This window comes from Macaca mulatta, chromosome 2 (assembly GCF_049350105.2).
Source record: "Macaca mulatta isolate MMU2019108-1 chromosome 2, T2T-MMU8v2.0, whole genome shotgun sequence".
Classification (NCBI taxonomy): Eukaryota; Metazoa; Chordata; class Mammalia; order Primates; family Cercopithecidae; genus Macaca; species Macaca mulatta.
This window is the reverse complement of record NC_133407.1, coordinates 59383706-59402735: the sequence shown is the minus strand read 5'-3', so window position 1 is coordinate 59402735 and position 19030 is coordinate 59383706. Positions and strand designations below refer to the sequence as shown.

Below are 19030 nucleotides of genomic sequence, written 5' to 3'. Positions count from 1 at the left end.
TGCCCCCATCCCACCCTATTTTCCCCCGGAGTCGACTCTGCCCCATTCATGCACAGGGTTAGTACTAGACAATCTTTCTTAACAAGAGTTTTGTCTAATGTTATTCATTCTAGTTTGGGCGGAAAATCGAAGGACCAGATAAACAAATTATCTAGCTTATTTCCAACCATCTCTTCAGTGCCTAGAACTGTTCACAAAACATTTAGGCACTCAGAAAACATTTGAAGAATGATGGAATGTAACTGCAAGCCCAGGTTCTGGGCATACGTCATGGAGAGTTATAGGTTTTGTTTGACTCCCACCTCTCCCATTAATATCTGAATACATTCTGCAAGTTACCTAACTTCCATAGCTTCTCTTTTCTCATCTCAAAAAAGATGAGCTAACAGTCCCTACTTCTCAGAATTGTTATAAAGATGAAATGAAATAATGTAGAAAACATACTTAGCCTGTCATGAAGTAAGCACTCAGAAATGAGAACAATTATAATTTAGTTTCTCTTATAATAATTATGATTATCTGTTAAACAATTAACTCATAGGTAATACGTTTACAGAAAGAGTAATGCTAGAGGTGGATAGAGGAATAGACTTTTCCAAAGAAGACTGTACACCCTGAAAGACCAGAGTGTGAAGATCCTGCTTGTGGTAGGCGACAGCCTGATGTGTTTGGTGCAAACACGTCAATCCCACTATCCCCTGGTGACAAGAATGAATGTTTCAACCTTTATTTATCACACTCACTGGGAAGACATGACTAGATCGGAACTTTTGAGAAATTAGAGTTTTGGCTTCAATTGAGCTGTGAAAATTTGTTAAATCATTTCATTCTGTTGCTATTGAAGAATATGGTAGGGTAGTTTTCCTGATCCTCTTCAGCCTGTAGATGGCCTTGGAATCATTTAGCTGGATGCCCTGCCTTGAGATCACTGCAGTCAGGTAACTACCTGCTCTCAGCTGACAAAATCTCTCCATCTTCCAAAAATGAGAGCAATAACAGCAAGTTTGGGGACTGATTTTTAATGAGTCTTTCCATTTTTGTCTTGGGTGGCAAAAGAAAACACTCAGTATTCTCTATTCACACAACAATCCTAATACCAAACGTGTGGGTTTTCCACACCAGGCAGTTCTCCAGTTCTCTGTGGATGCCAACCGGATGATACTAAGTGCCTGGAATTAGCAGAGACCCCACAGATTAAGGGCTCAGTCCCACAAGACTGCCCCCAACTTCAGATGCCAATCATAAGTAGCAGTTCCCCAGACTACTCACACTTCCGGCCAACTTGGGTACAAATTGGGGGTTCCCAGAACCCCCTCCTCAGATTCAATAATTTTCTAGAACATTTCATAAAACTGAAAAGGAAATTTACTTACTTTACCAGTTTATTAAAGGATACAAATAAGATGCCAGAGAAAGAGGCACATAGGGCGAGGTCTGGAAGGGTCCCAAGCACAGGAGTATCTGTCCCTGTGAAGTTGGGGCGCATTACCTTCTGGCACATGGATATGTGCACCAACTCAGAAGCTCTCCACTTCATCATTCAGGGGTTTTTAAGGAGGCTTCATCACGTAGGCAAGATTATCAACCCAGTCTCCAGCCCCTCTCCCCTCCCTGGTAGATGGTGGATGGGCCTGAAAGTCCCAAGCTTCTAATGATGACTTAGCCTTTCTGGTGAAAGGCCCCATCCTGAAGCTATTCAGGGACTCTAAAGAGTTGCCTCACTAGAACAAAAGACACTCCTGTCATTCCAGAAATTCCAAGGGTTTTAGGACCTCTGTGTGAGGAACCGGGGGCAAATACCAAATATAAATTTCTTATGTCACAGGTAGAAATAGATAAGGGATGCTGCTTATTACATATGACCGGAGTCTCTAAAACAAAGGCAGATGACATGGCTGACAAGAGTTTCCCCAACAATCCCACCCTGCATGGAGGACAGCAGAGCGTCTCTCATTTTCCCCAGAAGCTACTTTAGCAATGTGGGTGTGCAGTGGCCTTGACAGAATCTTGCAACTTATTAGAGATGGAACTGAAGAAAGGGGAAAAGGCCAGGCAAGGTGACCCATTCCTGTAATCTGAGCACTTTGGGAGGCTAAGGCAGAAAGATCACTTGACTCAGAAGTTCAAGACCAGTCTGGTCAACATAGTGAGACCTTGTCTCTACAAAACAAAAATTAGCCAGGCATAGTGATGCATGCCTGTAGTTCCAGCTACTCCAGAGGCTGAGGCAGAGAATTGCTTGAGCACAAAAATTTGAGGCTGCAGCGAGCCGTGACCCTACCACTGCATTTCAGCTTGGGTGACAGAACGAGACTGTGTCTCAGAAGGAAAAAAAAAAGTGAAAGAGACTGGTAGGACTCCACATTGTTTTATTTGGGTAACTAAGAATACTGGCACTTCTAACAGACACAGGAGGACAGCAACTTCCTCCTTACCCCATACTCAGCCCATCACCAGATCCTACTGGTGTTAGTTACTAAGCGAGCTGTTCAATCTGGCCCTGATCTCCTGCTTCCCCACTCGGCCCACCACATCTATTCTCCAAATAGTGGTCAGAGTGTCTTTATTTTGAAACATCACTCCCCATTGTCTTAAAAGCCTTCCATGACTTCCTCACTTACCCTGATGACACGGTGACAATTTTGCACTATTTACAAGGTGACAGGGTTTATGCTCCAGCAGCACCTCTCACCACCTTCCCTCTTGCCCTTTCCATGTGACACACTTTCAGAACCTTGCCTCCCTCAAGCTCCTCCCATCCCAGACGTGCATCCTTGCAGTTCCCGTGCCTGAAGTGCTCGCCTCCCCTCTGTGCCTACCCTTCTGATTTCAACCCAATCATCACTTCCTGGAGGTCCTCCCTGCTTAGGTCAGACCTCTGCAATAAACTCTAGGAGTCAGAAGTGTCATCCTTTGCCACCGGGTAGTGGCTGTGAGTTTACAATCATTTGTCTGCTTGTCTCCCATCACATCCCCCACGTAGCCAGTAAGATCCAGGAGCACCTCCCACTAATCTGTTTCTGCTCCATTGTAGCTATCTCTAAAGCCTGGCCTACAGCCTGCACATAGTAGGGATTTCATAATTAGCTCCTGATTGTGGAATGACTGAAGGAGAAACAGCATTTTTTTAATTCATAAAAGAAACCTACCCCATTATCTTTCATAGTATCTGAAACCATCAGTTTTGTTCCTTTGAGGATTTTCAAGTTTTCTGGAGAGATCAATAAACTGAAAATACCCCTGGGAAAGGTTAGAAAACTTTTCTCCGCTTGGACTTGAATGTTCCAGGTGAAGAATGTACCGCCTGTTCCCTGGTCTGCACACAGCCTCTGTTCTTTTTATCACTCCATCTCCTATAGCTGCATCTACAGGATGAATTACCACTAAAACCGGGAACCGGGAAGATGCATGATTCACTGAACTAACATGGTGGGGGATCATGAAGTTCCCTTACAAGGCTTCCTTGCACCCCAGAAAAGAGCTCATCAGTGTCATCAGATACCTGAAATCTGGAGGACAAAACTCTCTGTGCAGCCACATTAGCCAGCATCATCCTTTCCGGCCCTGATTCCCCTCCGGTTTTGACTCGAGAACCCAAATTCTTCCTCCGATTCTAGCTCCTCCTCAGAGCCTCTTCCTGTGAACTGCTCTTTCTGGGCTTTCCACATCCAGATAAGTAATTCTGTTGGGAAACCTGCCACAAGTTCGGACACCACCTGGATTGTCACCCAGATAGACGTATCCCTCAGTTTCCTGAAGTCATTCATTTCCTTTGAGTAATCACCACAGAATTATGAGAAGTGTCAAAGTAACCCAGTCTCCTGGCCATGGGTAAGTAAATTGGCTGAGTTTACCATTGCTGCATCATCTATTTCCATCTCCATGGGGCATAATATGATAGCAAGGAAAAAACTGCCCTTTGAATGCCTTTTCCACAATAGTGCTTAATTGATCATCCTGTGTGTGGGCATTGGCATAGCACCTGGGGTTATTAAGCTGAGAGATTGATTTTAGAATTGAGTCAATTATATTAGGGCTGAAAGGCATCTACTTCTTTTGATAATATCCAGAAGAAGCAACTGATGATTACCCAGAAATCCAACCCATTGCATTGGGCATATATCTAAAAATAATGCATGTTTGCATATTACAAATATTAACCATTGCAGATAATTATTTAACAAATTCAAAAGTAGTAATTTGCTGGAATGCATCAGGCAGTAAGCAAACCTTGAGGACAATTTCTAATTAGTAATTCATTTTGTGACTTTTTTTGTTCTCCCCCTTTGATATGTAGTTCCCCAGAATAAGGTATGAAAATTTTCAGTAGCGATCATTTGATTCTCATTTCTGACTCCTCTTCAATATTCTCTCAGCATGGACGAGAGGACACTCCACTGCACCCCTTTCTTCACTACCCACACTCATACTGAGGACCATCTCAAATCTCTGTTTGACACCAAACACAGCCTGACAGCTTGGATTTCATTATCATTCACAAACGAATTTTTCTCTATTTTAAAAAATCTTTGAAATCTCCACATTGCATTTGGCCAACTCTGCTTCCTGGACCAACCCTGTGGAAAATCATACTTTGAGGTACCCATCCACTAATTTGTTCACCCCGTGTCCTCTTTGAGCATGTAAAGAATAAAATAAATTTGAAAGTGGAAAGGATTTTTCCAGAAGGGCAATACCCAGCCAAGAGACACTGAAGCATGGCTTCCAGATGCAGGTGCCTGCCAGGGACAGTCCCAACTCACTCCCAGGGAGCCCTGTGGGGAGTAGAGAAAGCACAGGGTCTGGGATCAAAAGACACAGCTTCTAGTCTCAGTGCTGCCACTTGCTCCTGAATTTTAGGGCTATCTCGGGACCTGGTTTGGTAATGAGTGAGGTGCCATTTTAGCTAGCGTGGCTGCTCTCAGCATGGTGTCAGGAACATCATGGTGATCAATAATTATCTTTTGCATGAGGAGATGAATGGATGATGTGAGTGTTTTGTAAATATCATGATGACTGGCTCTCTCTAGTATAGGCTGAGGAAATAACCTCCATCTGCTGGAGCCCTCTGACCTCCAGAAAGCATAAACCGAATGCACAGAAAATCACCCAAATTTTCTGTACTACAGATACAATCCAGAATTATAACCCATGATAGTGTGAAAACTAAGAATGAGATCTGTATACATTCATATCTAACCTAAATTCTGTTCTTAACCCAACACTTCAGCAAAAGTGAAATGTACACCAAGTAAAATGGAGGCACAACTGGCTCCATAGAGCAGGGCCAAGTTCTCAGACAAAGCAAGCGGAGGCAGAGGCATTCCTGGTCAGCGAGCTGCCCATGCCCTCCTGAGCAGCAACCCTCAGCTCACCGACAGTCTCAGCCTGTGCCTTCTTCCACTCCAATTCAATAACCCAGTGCAGTTTGACAGTTTGCTTAGTGAGCAGCCATGAGGAATGCAGATCATTGCAGATGTCCTGCAGGGAAGCAGGGAAACTGGCACAATGTATTAACAATTAGTAGTTTTAAATAAATATTAAGGTAACAGTTTTAAGATCTTTTTTTCAGGAAATTCTCTCTAATGTGGAATGCAAGTCCACTGGCTTGAAATTAGCTCATTTGATTTCCGTCACTGCTCCAAGCCCTTATCTTTCTGCCATTCTGGAGAAACGTTTGCTATGCAATAAACAGTTTGAACAAGATGCTGAAGGCGTTTAACCTTGATAAGAGAATAAACTCTTGGAAATAAATTTAGTAGACTTGCAGACACACCAATATTGAGCCTGTTTGTCAGCCCCCACACAACATCCTTCCTTATGCCTCTGTGCTGTGGTGGAATTTTCCAGACATTTTGTGTTCTGTTCACATCTGTGACCTGAAAGTACAGATATTTTCAGATTCCTGAAAGTATCTGTATCAACATGAACTGAAATGCATGCAGTCTATATTTTGCCTAAACTATCAAAGCCATAACACCTGTCATTAATGTTCAGGAAATATTTGGAAAATTTTTTTCTTCAAAGCATGATCTTTTTAAAGTTCATTGATGTGGGTGTTGGCTTATTAATCAAGGTAAGCACTGTCCATAGACAGGAGCCTTTATCATGACCTTCTCCCTGAAAGGAGAGCATTCTCCATTATTCTGAATAAACTAAAAACAAAAGATCAGTTCACATAAGTAGTCTGTTTCCCTGCCATAGTACCTTTGCACATGCTATTTGCTGTGCCTGGAGTACCCATCCTAAACCAACTCCAACTCAACCCCCACGTTCTTCCAGAAGCATTCCCTGGCTCTTGCCCCTCTTTCCACCAAGGCAAACTGTGTCTTCTCTGCACCATTAATACCACACACACTCTGATTATGGAACTCATCATGTCTAAATGGGATTGCATACAAATTTACTTCTCCACTTGACTGTTTCTTTAAAAAAACATAAGTTTAAAAAACGTAGTATCTTATACCTCTTTTAACACTGAACACATGAATAACCCTGGATTGTTATCCATTAAAGCGGGCTAGAAAAATACCTGTCTTTGCATTTCTTATGTTATGTATTTACATTACTATGTATTCTTAAAAATTATACACCTGAAATAGCTATCCCATAACTGAAGTTTCTCATTAAGCCTGATGGCCACTTCCAATAGGTATGAATGAGTGAGGTTTCACTATAGAACCTTTGACTTGCCCTGTGTATAGAACATGTGCCCACATAGTAAGAGTGCTGGCTAATTAGTGAACATTGTGATACCAGGGCAGGCAGTCAGGATGTAGGATTCTTGGACAGCTGACTTACACCAGAATTAACACTTTGTTCTGGTTTCTCACAGCCTGAAATTCAGCTCATTGTCAGTATGGACAAGTATTTTTTCCCTCCTTGTTAACATACACCCTCATAACACACTCAGAGTACAACATAGAAACACCTCTTTCCCCCTCTAAGTTGTCAGATGTTCTTAGACAAGTCTGTTAATGACTCAGACGGGTCATTTGGAAATTTAAAAGCCCTTAATGAACATGCTTCCTGCTCCCCACTCTCATCCTCCTTCCTAGTCTCACAAGATGTCGTTATTTTTAACTCCGCACTGCTACAGCTGCACTTCAGAGAAAGCCAAGCTGAGATAGAGGCACAGCCCTGTTCACAGGATAGGAAGCATGGCCGTGAAAAAGGAGGAGCATCAGAAAGAAGGGGAGACATTGGGAGAGAAGTTAGAAACACTTCTCAGAGAACACAACTGTTACAAAGATCAAGTAGGAGCAGTAGCAACCCTCAGGAATGGGAAATCATGATGATCCACCCTTTCCCAAACTAGGGTGCAGGAAGTTCCCAAACTTTGGTCCCAGTCATGACCAAAGAATTAGACAAGGATATAGCACAAGCCTTAGGAAACTGGTAGTTTTGCCAATTGGTGTTAGAAAAAAATATATATATCATGTATTCTGATGTGAACAAACCTCTAAACCAAAGTTTCTTACTTTGATACACAACTCTTAGTCCGTATTATTTCAGAAGTTTTACACTAAAGGAGCAAATCCCAAGGCCAAAAGAGGCTGAATTGTTTGGGGATTTCTTTTTCTCTTTGTGGTTCTTCTTAGTACCAGTTTTAACCTCATTTCACCCAAATAAAGGTACTTGATTTCCTCTCATTCTCTTTATATTAAACAGAAATAGTTCTGGTTGTCAAAATTTCCTAAAGTTAGCCTGAATTACCTTGTGATTGGCACCCCTGAGGTTGTGCAATGGGAAGACCTGCTTGACGACAACCAAGAAAGCCCTCTAAGCATTTCTCCTCCCTGATTTGTCTTTTTAGTCATTTTTCTATGGGCACAGCCAACATGGGTTCTATTCTTCCGCCAATCTTAAAAGATAATATTTCATGTAGCAGCATAAAAGTGCATTAGATTTGTATTGTTCCTGTTTAATTTTTTTATTTCTGAAATATATATGTATCACTTGGGTTCCCACCAGAAAACAGATGGCACACTCAAATTAGGCAGTTCAAATGAGTTTATTTGCAAAGGTGTAGAAGAATTGTAAGGGTTGCTGCAGTAACCTAGGGTGAGTTGCAAAAGAGAGGAGGGAATAGCTGCCAGAACCAGGGTAGAGAGAGTCATAAAGAGTAGGCTGCCTAGAGCCCATTATCAAGGACTAACTACCTCTGGTCAAGAGACACAGTCAGCCTTAGATGATCCCCTGCAAGGAGAGTATAAATACCCAATGGGGCCATAAATACCCCAACCACATTTTCTTCTTCTCCCACCCACTACTCCCACCCACTACTCCCACCCTGCCACCTGCTGGGGCTTCCCATTGGCCAAACCAAATGATAAGGCCTCCTATCGATGTAGGCCATGCAGGTCTGCCTTCTGGGTTGCAGAGCAGGGTAGAGAAGCAGAGAGAGTGCATCTGGAGAAAGAAGATAATTGGCACAAAATAGAGTATTATTTTAAAACTAAAAATTAACACTTTATTTTAACAGCTGCAAATTTACAGTCCCTCAATTTCTAGAGCCTTCCAGGGACAGACAATGTCAGGTCCTGCAAATTCTCTGATGTGCTCCTTGATGAAAATAAATGAGAACCAGAAATTCCTGATTTTTTTCTTGTGTAAGTCCTTTGTTTTTACTGAAATATCTTTTCCATATTTTTTCCAAGAAATAAAATACAAAAGAATTGAAATCTAAAAATAGCAGAGCAAAGTTTTGCTACTTACATAGCCAAGCAGAAAATACTGAGGAAAAACTACAAGTCTCCTTCTTTCCCATCTTTTCATAAACACTTACTGAACAATTACGACGTCCCCAGGTGGCTGCAATATGTTGAGATGCAAAGATAAATGTAAATAAACAAACTTTACCTATGCTGGGTTATCAAAAAATGGTGGTTAGTCAGTTTCAGTTAGTTAGCTTTTATTTGTTTTTGGCTTATGAAGAGTAGTTTAGAAGGCAGAACTAGCTTTAGCCTTGCCCTGATTTGGGGGTTCACTGATGTTTCTCAGCTCCTTCTCTCAACTCTTCCTCCTTAAAGTGCTTGTTTGTAGCCTTAGGAAGGCTCTCCTTGTTGCAGGGGGATGGTGATAGCAATCTAAGTGGTGTGATACCATCACACCACCAAACCCAGAAGAGAAGTGATATCTATGTGTCACAACCACAGTACAGTTATGGGTTCATGTCGATTGAACTGGTTCAGATCACCCTTGAGTCAGTTACTGGAGCCAAGAAAGTGAAATACTCTTAAGTCAGTGAGAGCCATCATTTGGGTTAAGTGTGAGGTCAAGCCAATCCCCATACCCTGACAATGGAGGAGAGACAGATCCCCAGGGATGTGAGAGCTGTTGGTCAAAGAAAGAGAGAATGAATGCTAGGGAACCAACCATCATCAAATAAAGATATGTGCAAATGCTCCAGAGGCCAAAAACTTGGGAGTGCCAACTCCCCAAACAGACTTAGTGATGTTTTACCTGATTTTTGAAGGGAGAATAGGATAGGACAGTGCGCACTAAAGTAGTAAAGGGGCAAAGGTGATCCTGGCAAACAAAACAGCATGTACAAGTGCACAGAGGCACGAAAGAGCATGACGTCTTCTAGGAACAACAGGACGTTCCATGTGTCTGGATTGAAGGGCGTGGGCAAAGTCTCAGATTGAAAAGATGATTGAGACCACTTTTTGCAATGGTAAAGATTTCAGGTCTTATCCTTAAATGCATTAAAGCATCTAGTCATGGTATTGACAAGGCCAGATCCATATTTTAGAAAGTCAATGTAGGATAGACAATGGGGCTGAGAGGAGGGCAGAGTCTAAAAGCACCTGTTCAGAGGCCACTGAATTTGGGGGCAAGAGATTATGTCTAAGTGCAGAGGAAGGAGTGGGTAGTTTGGGGAGAGAGCTAGGTGTGAGAAACAATTGGACTTGATGATTGATTGGACCTGACAACCAATGTACAGTGGGAGAAAAGAAAATGAAAGAACTCTGAATTTACCTGGGTACTAACAAGGATGTTCTGTCTCGTGCCAGGTGTTCCTACTCTTCATCTCATATTTTTTGTACAAATTCATTTTTATATTTATTAACACCATCAAATTCTATTACCTCTGAAGCTTCCACTGGCTTAATTCACACATGCAAAGCAAAGTGGAATAGTGAAATAATTTGGGGTGAAATTCAAACCACAAAATATTTTGGCTTAAATTAAAACACAGTAACCAAAAATTCATACCAAGGTGGATTTTTAAATGCTTTTTCATTATCTGAATAACTGACTTATGGACACAGATATAGAACAAATACAGCTCAATCTATAAAAATTAAGCTCGAGAAATGAAACTTGGAATTTTGCCTTCTCCATGAAAATGTTCTAAGAATCCTTCTTTACCCCAGAGTTGGCAAAGAGAAGAAGTCTTTTTACGATTATCTTTTCAAGTAATTTACAAAAGTCACTTAAAAATATAATTGTCAATTGCCAAGGTATTTAAGAGATATATAATTTTTGTGTTGTACATGTTGGCTATTTCATAGGAATGTTTTCTCTTGTGTTTGAATACCACAATTTTTTAAAAAATAAGAAAATCAATTGACATCTGATTCAAGTTCATCATCCTAGCTGCCCAACTTAGCTTGCCCCTTATTTTTATTTATTTATTTTTGTTGTTGTTGTTATTGTTGTTGTTGAGACAGAGTCTCATTCTGTCGCCCAGGCTGGAGTGCAGCAGCACAATCTCAGCTCATTGCAACCTCACTCCTGGGTTCCAACAATTCTTGTGCCTCAGCCTTCTGAGTACCTGGGATTACAGGCATGTGCCACTATGTCCGGCTAATTTTTTGGTATTTTTAGTAGAGATGGGTTTCACCATATTGGCCAGGCTGGTCTCAAACTCCTGGCCTGAAGTGATCCACCCGCCTCGGCCTCCCAAAGTGCTGAGATTACAAGTGTGAGCCACTGTGGCCGGCCAGCTTGCCTCTTATTTCTATTCAAATGGATAGAGATAGAGAATTTATGTCAGTTCTAAACAGAGGGAAGTGTGTCTTCTATATGCTGGTAACTTTGAGAATGCCTATAAGATAAAATACATGTAAAACTAGATTTTAAAAGGAACCTACCAAACCCTGAGTCATAACCCAAAAAGTAATTTCCCACCTGGGAAGTAAAGTGAATGAGACCCCAAGCCAAACCTCTACAAGTGACAGGAGCTGGAGACAAGAGAAGGCCATGCAGCAATCAGTAGAAGGGCAAATCTCAGTCCTGCACCACCTGGGAGTGCTTGACTCCTAGTAATTCAGTAAATACAGTGGTTGGAAAGTGCTCAGCTAACTTATGAATGCAATAGTCATAGAAAATAAACTTATTTGGACAAGTGAAGCTTGCAGCCTTACAGCTTAACTAAACAATAGCTGTCTTCCTACTCCCACTGACATCTTGATTTCTACCCTAAGCTCTTCTTTCCACTATGTGCCCAGACCTGAAATATTGGAGAAATACCCTAATAAGTATGATCTGAACCTATCTGCTATCACAGCAATGAGCAAAAGATGATTCCCCCTGAAGCACAAATGAAAAACAATCACTGAATATATGAGGAAAGAAGTTTAGAAGAGGATCTGAAGAATCAAAGCAAGGAAGAATACAAAACTATAAAAGAGACTTGCTGAAAAGACAGAGTGAACTTTAGAAAATATTATTTCTGTAAGATTTGAAAAAGACATATTCGATAAAAAGAAAGAATCTGGATTGGAAAAAATCCTTTCAGATAAAAACTAATTTACTTAACTTAAGGATATATCTTTGGCAGCAAATAGCCTTTGGGTACTGGAGGAAACAAACGATGATTTGACGGCAGTATCAAAAAACTCTCCCAAGAAAAACATAACAATAACTTGTATTTAAGAATGTATGTGTTCCTAGCATTCTGTCAAGTATTTTGAACATGCATTAACATCTCATTCTTTATGGTATTATTTTAAATAAGTATTATTATTTTTATTACTATTCACATTGTATAGTTGAGGAAAATGACCCATAGGAAGGTTAAGTATGTTGCCTAGCAGCACATCATTAATAATGTGGGCTGGAGCTGAGTTTTAAACCCAATGCTATCATACTCTAGAGCCCATGCTTTGGTTTCAGGAGTGAGCTCCTCTAGAGCTATCTGAATGCTCTCATTAAGAGATAGATAGCATTTCTATGCTATCTAAATTATGGTAGAGCAGAGATCAGCAAACTTTTATAGGGCCAGAGAGTAAATATTTTCAGCCCTGTGTACCATACAATCTCTACTGCAACTACTCAACCCTGCCACTGCAGTGGGAAAGCAGCCACAGGCAACACATTAATGGGTGGTCATGAATATCTCCCAGTGAAATTTTATTTGTAAAAGCAAATGATGGGAAGAATTTGCCATGTGGGTCATACTATAGATTACCAACTGTGCATACAAAAGATGAAAATATCATCTTTTGAGTGTATGTTAAGATATCACACCACTAATACCAAAACTTGTCAAAGATAATCTAAAAACTTTAAACAATTATAGTGGTAAAAAGTACAAATACAATTTTTACAATTTAAAACTTACAGCAAGTAAAACACTACTACACAGTGACCAAGTAGCGTCTATTCCAGTAATGTAAGGAGATTTTTACTCAAACTTTAAATTTTATTATTATTAAGAATATAAATAAATGATATATTATTTACTCAGAACATTTTTTCAGAATTCAGCATTGATTTCTAATTTAAAAAATAATACCACTGGCACAGTAGGAACAAACAATATTACCTTAACATGACAGACAATATCTATGGCTTAAAAACTGTTGACGTTATAAATAAAACTATGATTAATATTCTAAGGGCGCTGAATGAACAAAGTACACAACATGCAAGAACTGATAGGTAGGGTAAGCAGAGAGAAGGAAATTCTAAGAAATAACTGAAAAGAAATGCCAGGGATTCCTGCTGCAAGATGGCTGACTAGACACAGTCAGAAGGAACATCTCCCACTGAAGGACAGGGACATTAGGAAGACTGGTGCACTCCTAGCAGATCGTTAGAGAAAAGGCATTGAGAGTGGATGGAGGGAAGACACAGATGCTGGGCTGAAGGAGGAGGAAGCTGGGAACCCTGCACAGGGCTACTACACACCCAAGACTTGTTCCTGGCCCCCAGTGACTCCTGTGGAAGAGGCAAAGTGGTGAGTTGACCAGGCAAGGAGTGACCCACTCTCACCACAGGCCTCTGGAATCCCAACAGGAGGAGACTCTTCAACCATAACAGACATGTGAGTTGGCAGGGAGAGCTGCTTAGACAAGTGGTAGGAGCAGAACTCCAGCCAGTGTTGAGCCCAGAGGGTTTGGTGTGGAAGCATCTACAGTGGAGCAGGGCCAAGGACAGCCATTCCTGCAGGCTTAACTTGCTCCCATAGGAGACTTTAGCCCCAGAGAAACTGTTGGAAGTAAACTCTGCAGGGCAGTCTTGCCAATGAGATGAGGCCTGTCCAACCTGAACACCCCTTGGTCTGCTGGCCTCTGCGGGGGCCCCAGCCCAATTACGCCTGCTTGCAATAAAGCACCCAGATACCTCCTGCGGGCCTAGATCATAGCTCCTGTGCTGGCAAATGCACCTGACCAGCAGAGGGCTCCAGCAAAGCAGCCCTCGTGGACATGTACTAGCCTGTCTGAGCGCTCCCCAGATTGCAGCCTCCCACATGCCACTTTACATACCTGCACTCACCAAAGGCCACCCCTCATGCATGTATGGACGGACCTTGCCTTCTGAAGTTGACCTGGGATGATCCAGCTTGGTGGGGGGAGGGGCATCTGCCATTACTGAGAATTCAGTAGGTGGCTTTCCCCTCACAGTGTTAAGCCCTCAGGAAGTTCTGCGGAATTCACTACAGCATGGCAAAGTGGCTGTAGCCGGGCTGCCTCTCTAGATTCCTTCTCCCTGGGAAGGGCATCTATGAAAGAAAGGTAGCAGCCCCAGTCAGGGGCTTAGAGATAAAACTTTCATCTCCCTGGGACAGAGCACCCAGGGGAAGGGGTGCCTATGGGCACAGCTTAAGCAGACAAATCTTTTTGCTTGCCGGCTCTGAAGACAGCAGTGGATCTCCCAGCACAGTGCTTGAGCTCTGCTAAGGCATAGACTGCCTCATCAAGTGGGTTCATGAAACCCATGCCTCCTGACTGGGAGACACCTCCCAGCAGGGATCGACAGACACCTCATATAGGAGAGCTCCGGCTGGCATCAGGCAGGTGCCCCTCTGGGATGAAGCTTCCAGAGGAAGGAGCAGGCAGCAATCTTTGCTGCTCTGCAGCCTCCACTGGTGGTACCCAGGCAAACAGGGTCTACAGTGGACCTCCAGCAAACTCTGGCAGACCTGCAGCAGAGGGTCCTGACTGTTAGCAGGAAAACTAACAAACAGAAAGGGATAACATCAACATCAACAAAAATGATGCCCACTCAAAAATCCCATCCAAAGGCCATCAGCATCAAAGATCAAAGGTAGATAAATCCAGGAAGTTGAGGAAAAAACCAGTGCAAAAGTGCTGAAAATGTCAAAACCACAACTCCTCTTCTCCTCCAAATGATTGCAACTCCTCACCAGCAAGGGCACAAAACTGGATGGAGAATGAATTCGACGAATTGACAGAAGCAGGCTTCAGAAGGTGGGTAATAACAAACTCCTCTGAGCTAAAGGAGCATGTTCTAATGCAATACAAAGAGGCTAAGAACTTTGACGAAAGGTTACAGGAATTGCTAACTAGAATAACCAGTTTTGAGAATAACATAAATGACCTGATGGAGCTGAAAAACACAGCATGAGAACTTCGTGAAGCATACACAAGTATCAATAACCGAATCAATCAAGTGGAAGAAAGGATATCAGAGACTGAAGATCAACTTAATGATATAAAACGTGAACACAACAATAGAGAAAAAAGAATGAAAAGGAATGAACAAAGCCTCCAAGAAATATGGGACTATGTGAAAAGACCAAATGTACAATTGACTGGTGTACCTGAAAGAGACAAGGAGAATGGAACCAAGTTGGAAAACACGCTTCAGGATGTTATCCAGAAGAACTTCTCCAGTCTAGAAAGACAGGCCAACATTCAAATTCAGGAAATACAGAGAACACCACTAAGATACTCCTTTAGAGAAGCAACCACAAGACACATAATTGTCAGATTCTCCAAGGTTAAAACAAGGAGAAAATGTTAAGGGCAGCCAGAGAGAAAGATCAGGTTACGTACAAAGGGAAGTCCATCAGACGAACTCTGCAGAAACCCTACAAGGCAGAAGAGAGTGGGGGCCAATATTCAACATTTTTAAAGAAAGGAATTTTCAACCCAGAATTTCATATACAGCCAAACTAAGCTTCATAAGTGAAGGAGAAATAAAATCCTTTCCAGACAAGCAAATGCTGAGGGATTTTTTCACTACCAGGCCTGCCTTACAAGAGCTCCTGAAGGAATCATTAAATATGAAAAGGAAAAACCGGTAGCAGTCACTGAAAAAACAAACCAAAATATAAAGACCAATGACAGTATGAAGAAACTGCATCAATTAATGTGCAAAATAACCAGCTAGCATTATAATGACAGGATCAAATTCACACATAACAATATTAACTTTAAATGTAAATAGGCTAAAGGCCAAAATTAAAAGATACAGACTGGCAAATTGGATAAAGAGTAAAGACCCACTGGTGTGCTATATTCAGAAGACCCATCTCACATGCAAAGACACACATAGGCTCAAAATAAAGGGATGGAGGAAGATTTACCAAGCAAATGGAAAGGAAAAAAAAAAAAAGTAGGGTTTGCAATCCTAGTCTCTGAGAAAATGGATTTTGAATCAACAAAGATCAAAAAAGACCAAGAAGAGCATGACATAATGGTAAAGGGATCAATGCAACAAGAAGAGCTAACTACCCTAAATATATATGCACCCAATACAAGAGCACCCAGACTCATGAAACAAGTTCCTAGAGAGCTACAAAGAGGCTTAGACTCCCAAACAGTAATCATGGGAGATTTTAACACCCCACTGTTAATATTAGACAGATCAACAGGACAGAAAATTAACAAGGATATTCAGAACTTGAACTCTGCTCTGAATCAAGCAGACCTAAGAGACATCTACAGAACTCTCCACCCCAAATCAACAGAATATACATTCTTCTCAGCACCACATCACACTTATTCTAAAATCAACCACATAATTGGAAGTAAAACAATCCTCGGCAAATGCAAAAGAACAGAAATCATAACAAACAGTACCTCAGACCACAGTGCAATCAAATTAGAGCTCACGATTAAGAAAATCACTCAAAACCACACAACTACATGGAAACTGAACAACCTGCTCCTGAATGACTACTGGGTAGTAACGAAATCAAGGCAGAAATAAATAAGTTCTTTGAAACCAATGAGAACAAAGACACAATGTACCAGAATCTCTGGGACACAGTTAAGCAGTGTTAAGAGGGAAAAACGTAGCACTAAATGCCCACATCAGAAAGTGAGAAAAATCTAAAATCAACACCCTAGCATCACAATTAAAAGAATTAGAGAAGCAAGAGCAAATTAAAAACCCAGCAGAAGACAAGAAATAACTAAGGTCAGAGCAGAACTAAAGGAGATAGAGACACAAAAATCCCTTCAAAAAAATCAGTGAATCTAGGAGCTGGTTTTTTGAAAAGATTAGCAAAAATAGATAGACCGCTACCAGACTAATAAAGAATAAAAGAGAGAAGAATCAAATAGACACAATAAAAAATGATAAAGGGGATATCACCACTGATCCCACAGAAATAACAACTACCATCAGAGAATACTATAAACACCTCTACACAAATAAACTAGAAAATCTAGAAGAAACTGATAAATTCTTGGACTTATACACCCTCCCAAGACTAAACCTGGAAGAAGTCAAATCTCTTAATAGACCAATAACAAGTTCTGAAATTGAGGCAGTAATTAACAGCCTACCAACCAAAAAAAACCCAGGACCAGATGGAGTCACAGCCAAATTATACCAGAGGTACAAAGAGATGCTGGTAGCATTCCTTCTGAAACCATTCCAAACAATAGAAAAAGAGGAACTCTTCTCTGACTCATTTTATGAGGCCAGCATCATCCTGATACCAAAGCCTGGCAGAGACACAATAAAAAAAGATAATTTCAGGCCAATATGCCTGATGAACATCAATGCTAAAATCCTTAATAAAATACTAGCAAACTGAATCCAGCAGCACATCAAAAAGCTTATCCACCACAATCAAGTTGGCTTTACCCCTGGATGCAAGGCTGGTTCAACATACGCAAATCAATAAACTTAATCCATCACATAAACAGAACCAATGACAAAAACCACATGATTATCTCAATAGATGCAGAAAAGCCCTTCAACAAAATTCAACAGTGCTGCATGCTAAAAACTCTCAATAAAGTAGGTATTCATGGAATGTATCTCAAAATAATAAGAGCTATTTATGACAAACCCACAACCAATATCATACTGAATGGGCAAAAACTGGAAGCATTCCCTTTGAAAACTGTCACAAGACAAGCTGCCCTCTCTCACCACTCCTATTCAACATAGTATTGGAAGTTCTGGTCAGGACAATCAGGAAAGAGAAAGAAATAAAGTGTATTCAAATAGAAGGAGAGGAAGTCAAATTATCTCTGTTTGCAGATGACTTGATTGTATATTTGGAAAACCCCATCATCTCAGCCCAAAAACTCCTTAAGCTGATGAGCAACTTCAGCAAAGTCTCAGGATATGAAATCAATGTGCAAAAATCACAAGCAATCCTATACACCAACAATAGACAAGCAGAGAGCCAAATCATGAGTAAACTCCCATTCACAGTTGCTACAAAGAAAATAGAATACCTAGAAATACAACTTACAAGAGACATGAAGGACCTCTTCATGGAGAACTACAAACCACTGCTCAAGGAAATAAGAGAGGACACAAACAAATGCAAAAACATTCCATGCTCATGGATAGGAAGAATCAATATCATGAAAACAGCCATACTGCCTAAAGTAATTTATAGATTTAATGCTTTTCCCATCAAGCTACTACTGACTTTCTTCACAGAACTTGGAAAAACTACTTTAAATTTCATATGGAACCAAAAAAGAACCTGTACAGCCAAGACAATCCTAAGCAAAAAGAACAAAGCTGGAGGCATCATGCTACCTGACTTCAAACTATACTACAAGGCAACTGTAACCAAAACAGCATGGTAACGGTACCAAAACAAATATACACATCAGTGGAACGGAACAAGGTCTCAGAAATTACACCACACATCTACAACCATGTGATCTTTGACAAACCTAACAAAAACAAGAAATGGGAAAATGATACCCTATTTAATAAATGGGGTTGGGAAAACTAGCTAGCCATATGCAGAAAACTGAAACTGGACTCCTTACTTACACCTTATACAAAAATTAACTCCAGATGGACTAAAGACTTAAACATAAAACCAAAAACCATAAAAACTCTAGAAGAAAACCTAGGCAGTACCATTCAGGACATAACCACGGGCAAAGACTTCATGACTAAAACACCAAAAGCAATTGCAACAAAAGCCAAAATTGACAACTGGCCTCTAATTAAACTAAAGAGTTTCTGCATAGCAAAAGAAACTACCATCAGAGTGAACAGGCAACCTACAGAATAGAAGAAAAAGTTTGCAATCTATCCATCTGACAAAGGGCTAATATCCAGAATATCCAAAGAACTTAAACAAATTTACAAGAAAAAATCAAACAACCCCATCCAAAAGTGGGCAAAGTGTATGAACAGACACATCTCAAAAGAAGACATTTATGCAGCCAACAAACATATGAAAAAAAAACTCATCATGACTGGTCATTAGAGAAATGCATATCAAAACCACAATGAGGTACCATCTCACACCACTTAGAATGGCAATCATTAAAAAGTCAGGAAACAACAGATGCTGGAGAGGATGTGGAGAAATAGGAAAGCTTTTACACTGTTGGTG

At 40.9% G+C, this 19030-nt stretch overlaps 1 protein-coding gene across 3 annotated transcripts in view; it reads right to left on the bottom strand.

Moving 5' to 3' along the window:
• The window catches only part of KCNAB1 (potassium voltage-gated channel subfamily A regulatory beta subunit 1), a 420197-nt gene that overhangs the window by 319570 nt on the left and 81597 nt on the right, over positions 1-19030 (bottom strand). The gene's annotated exons all lie outside the window — the stretch shown is intronic.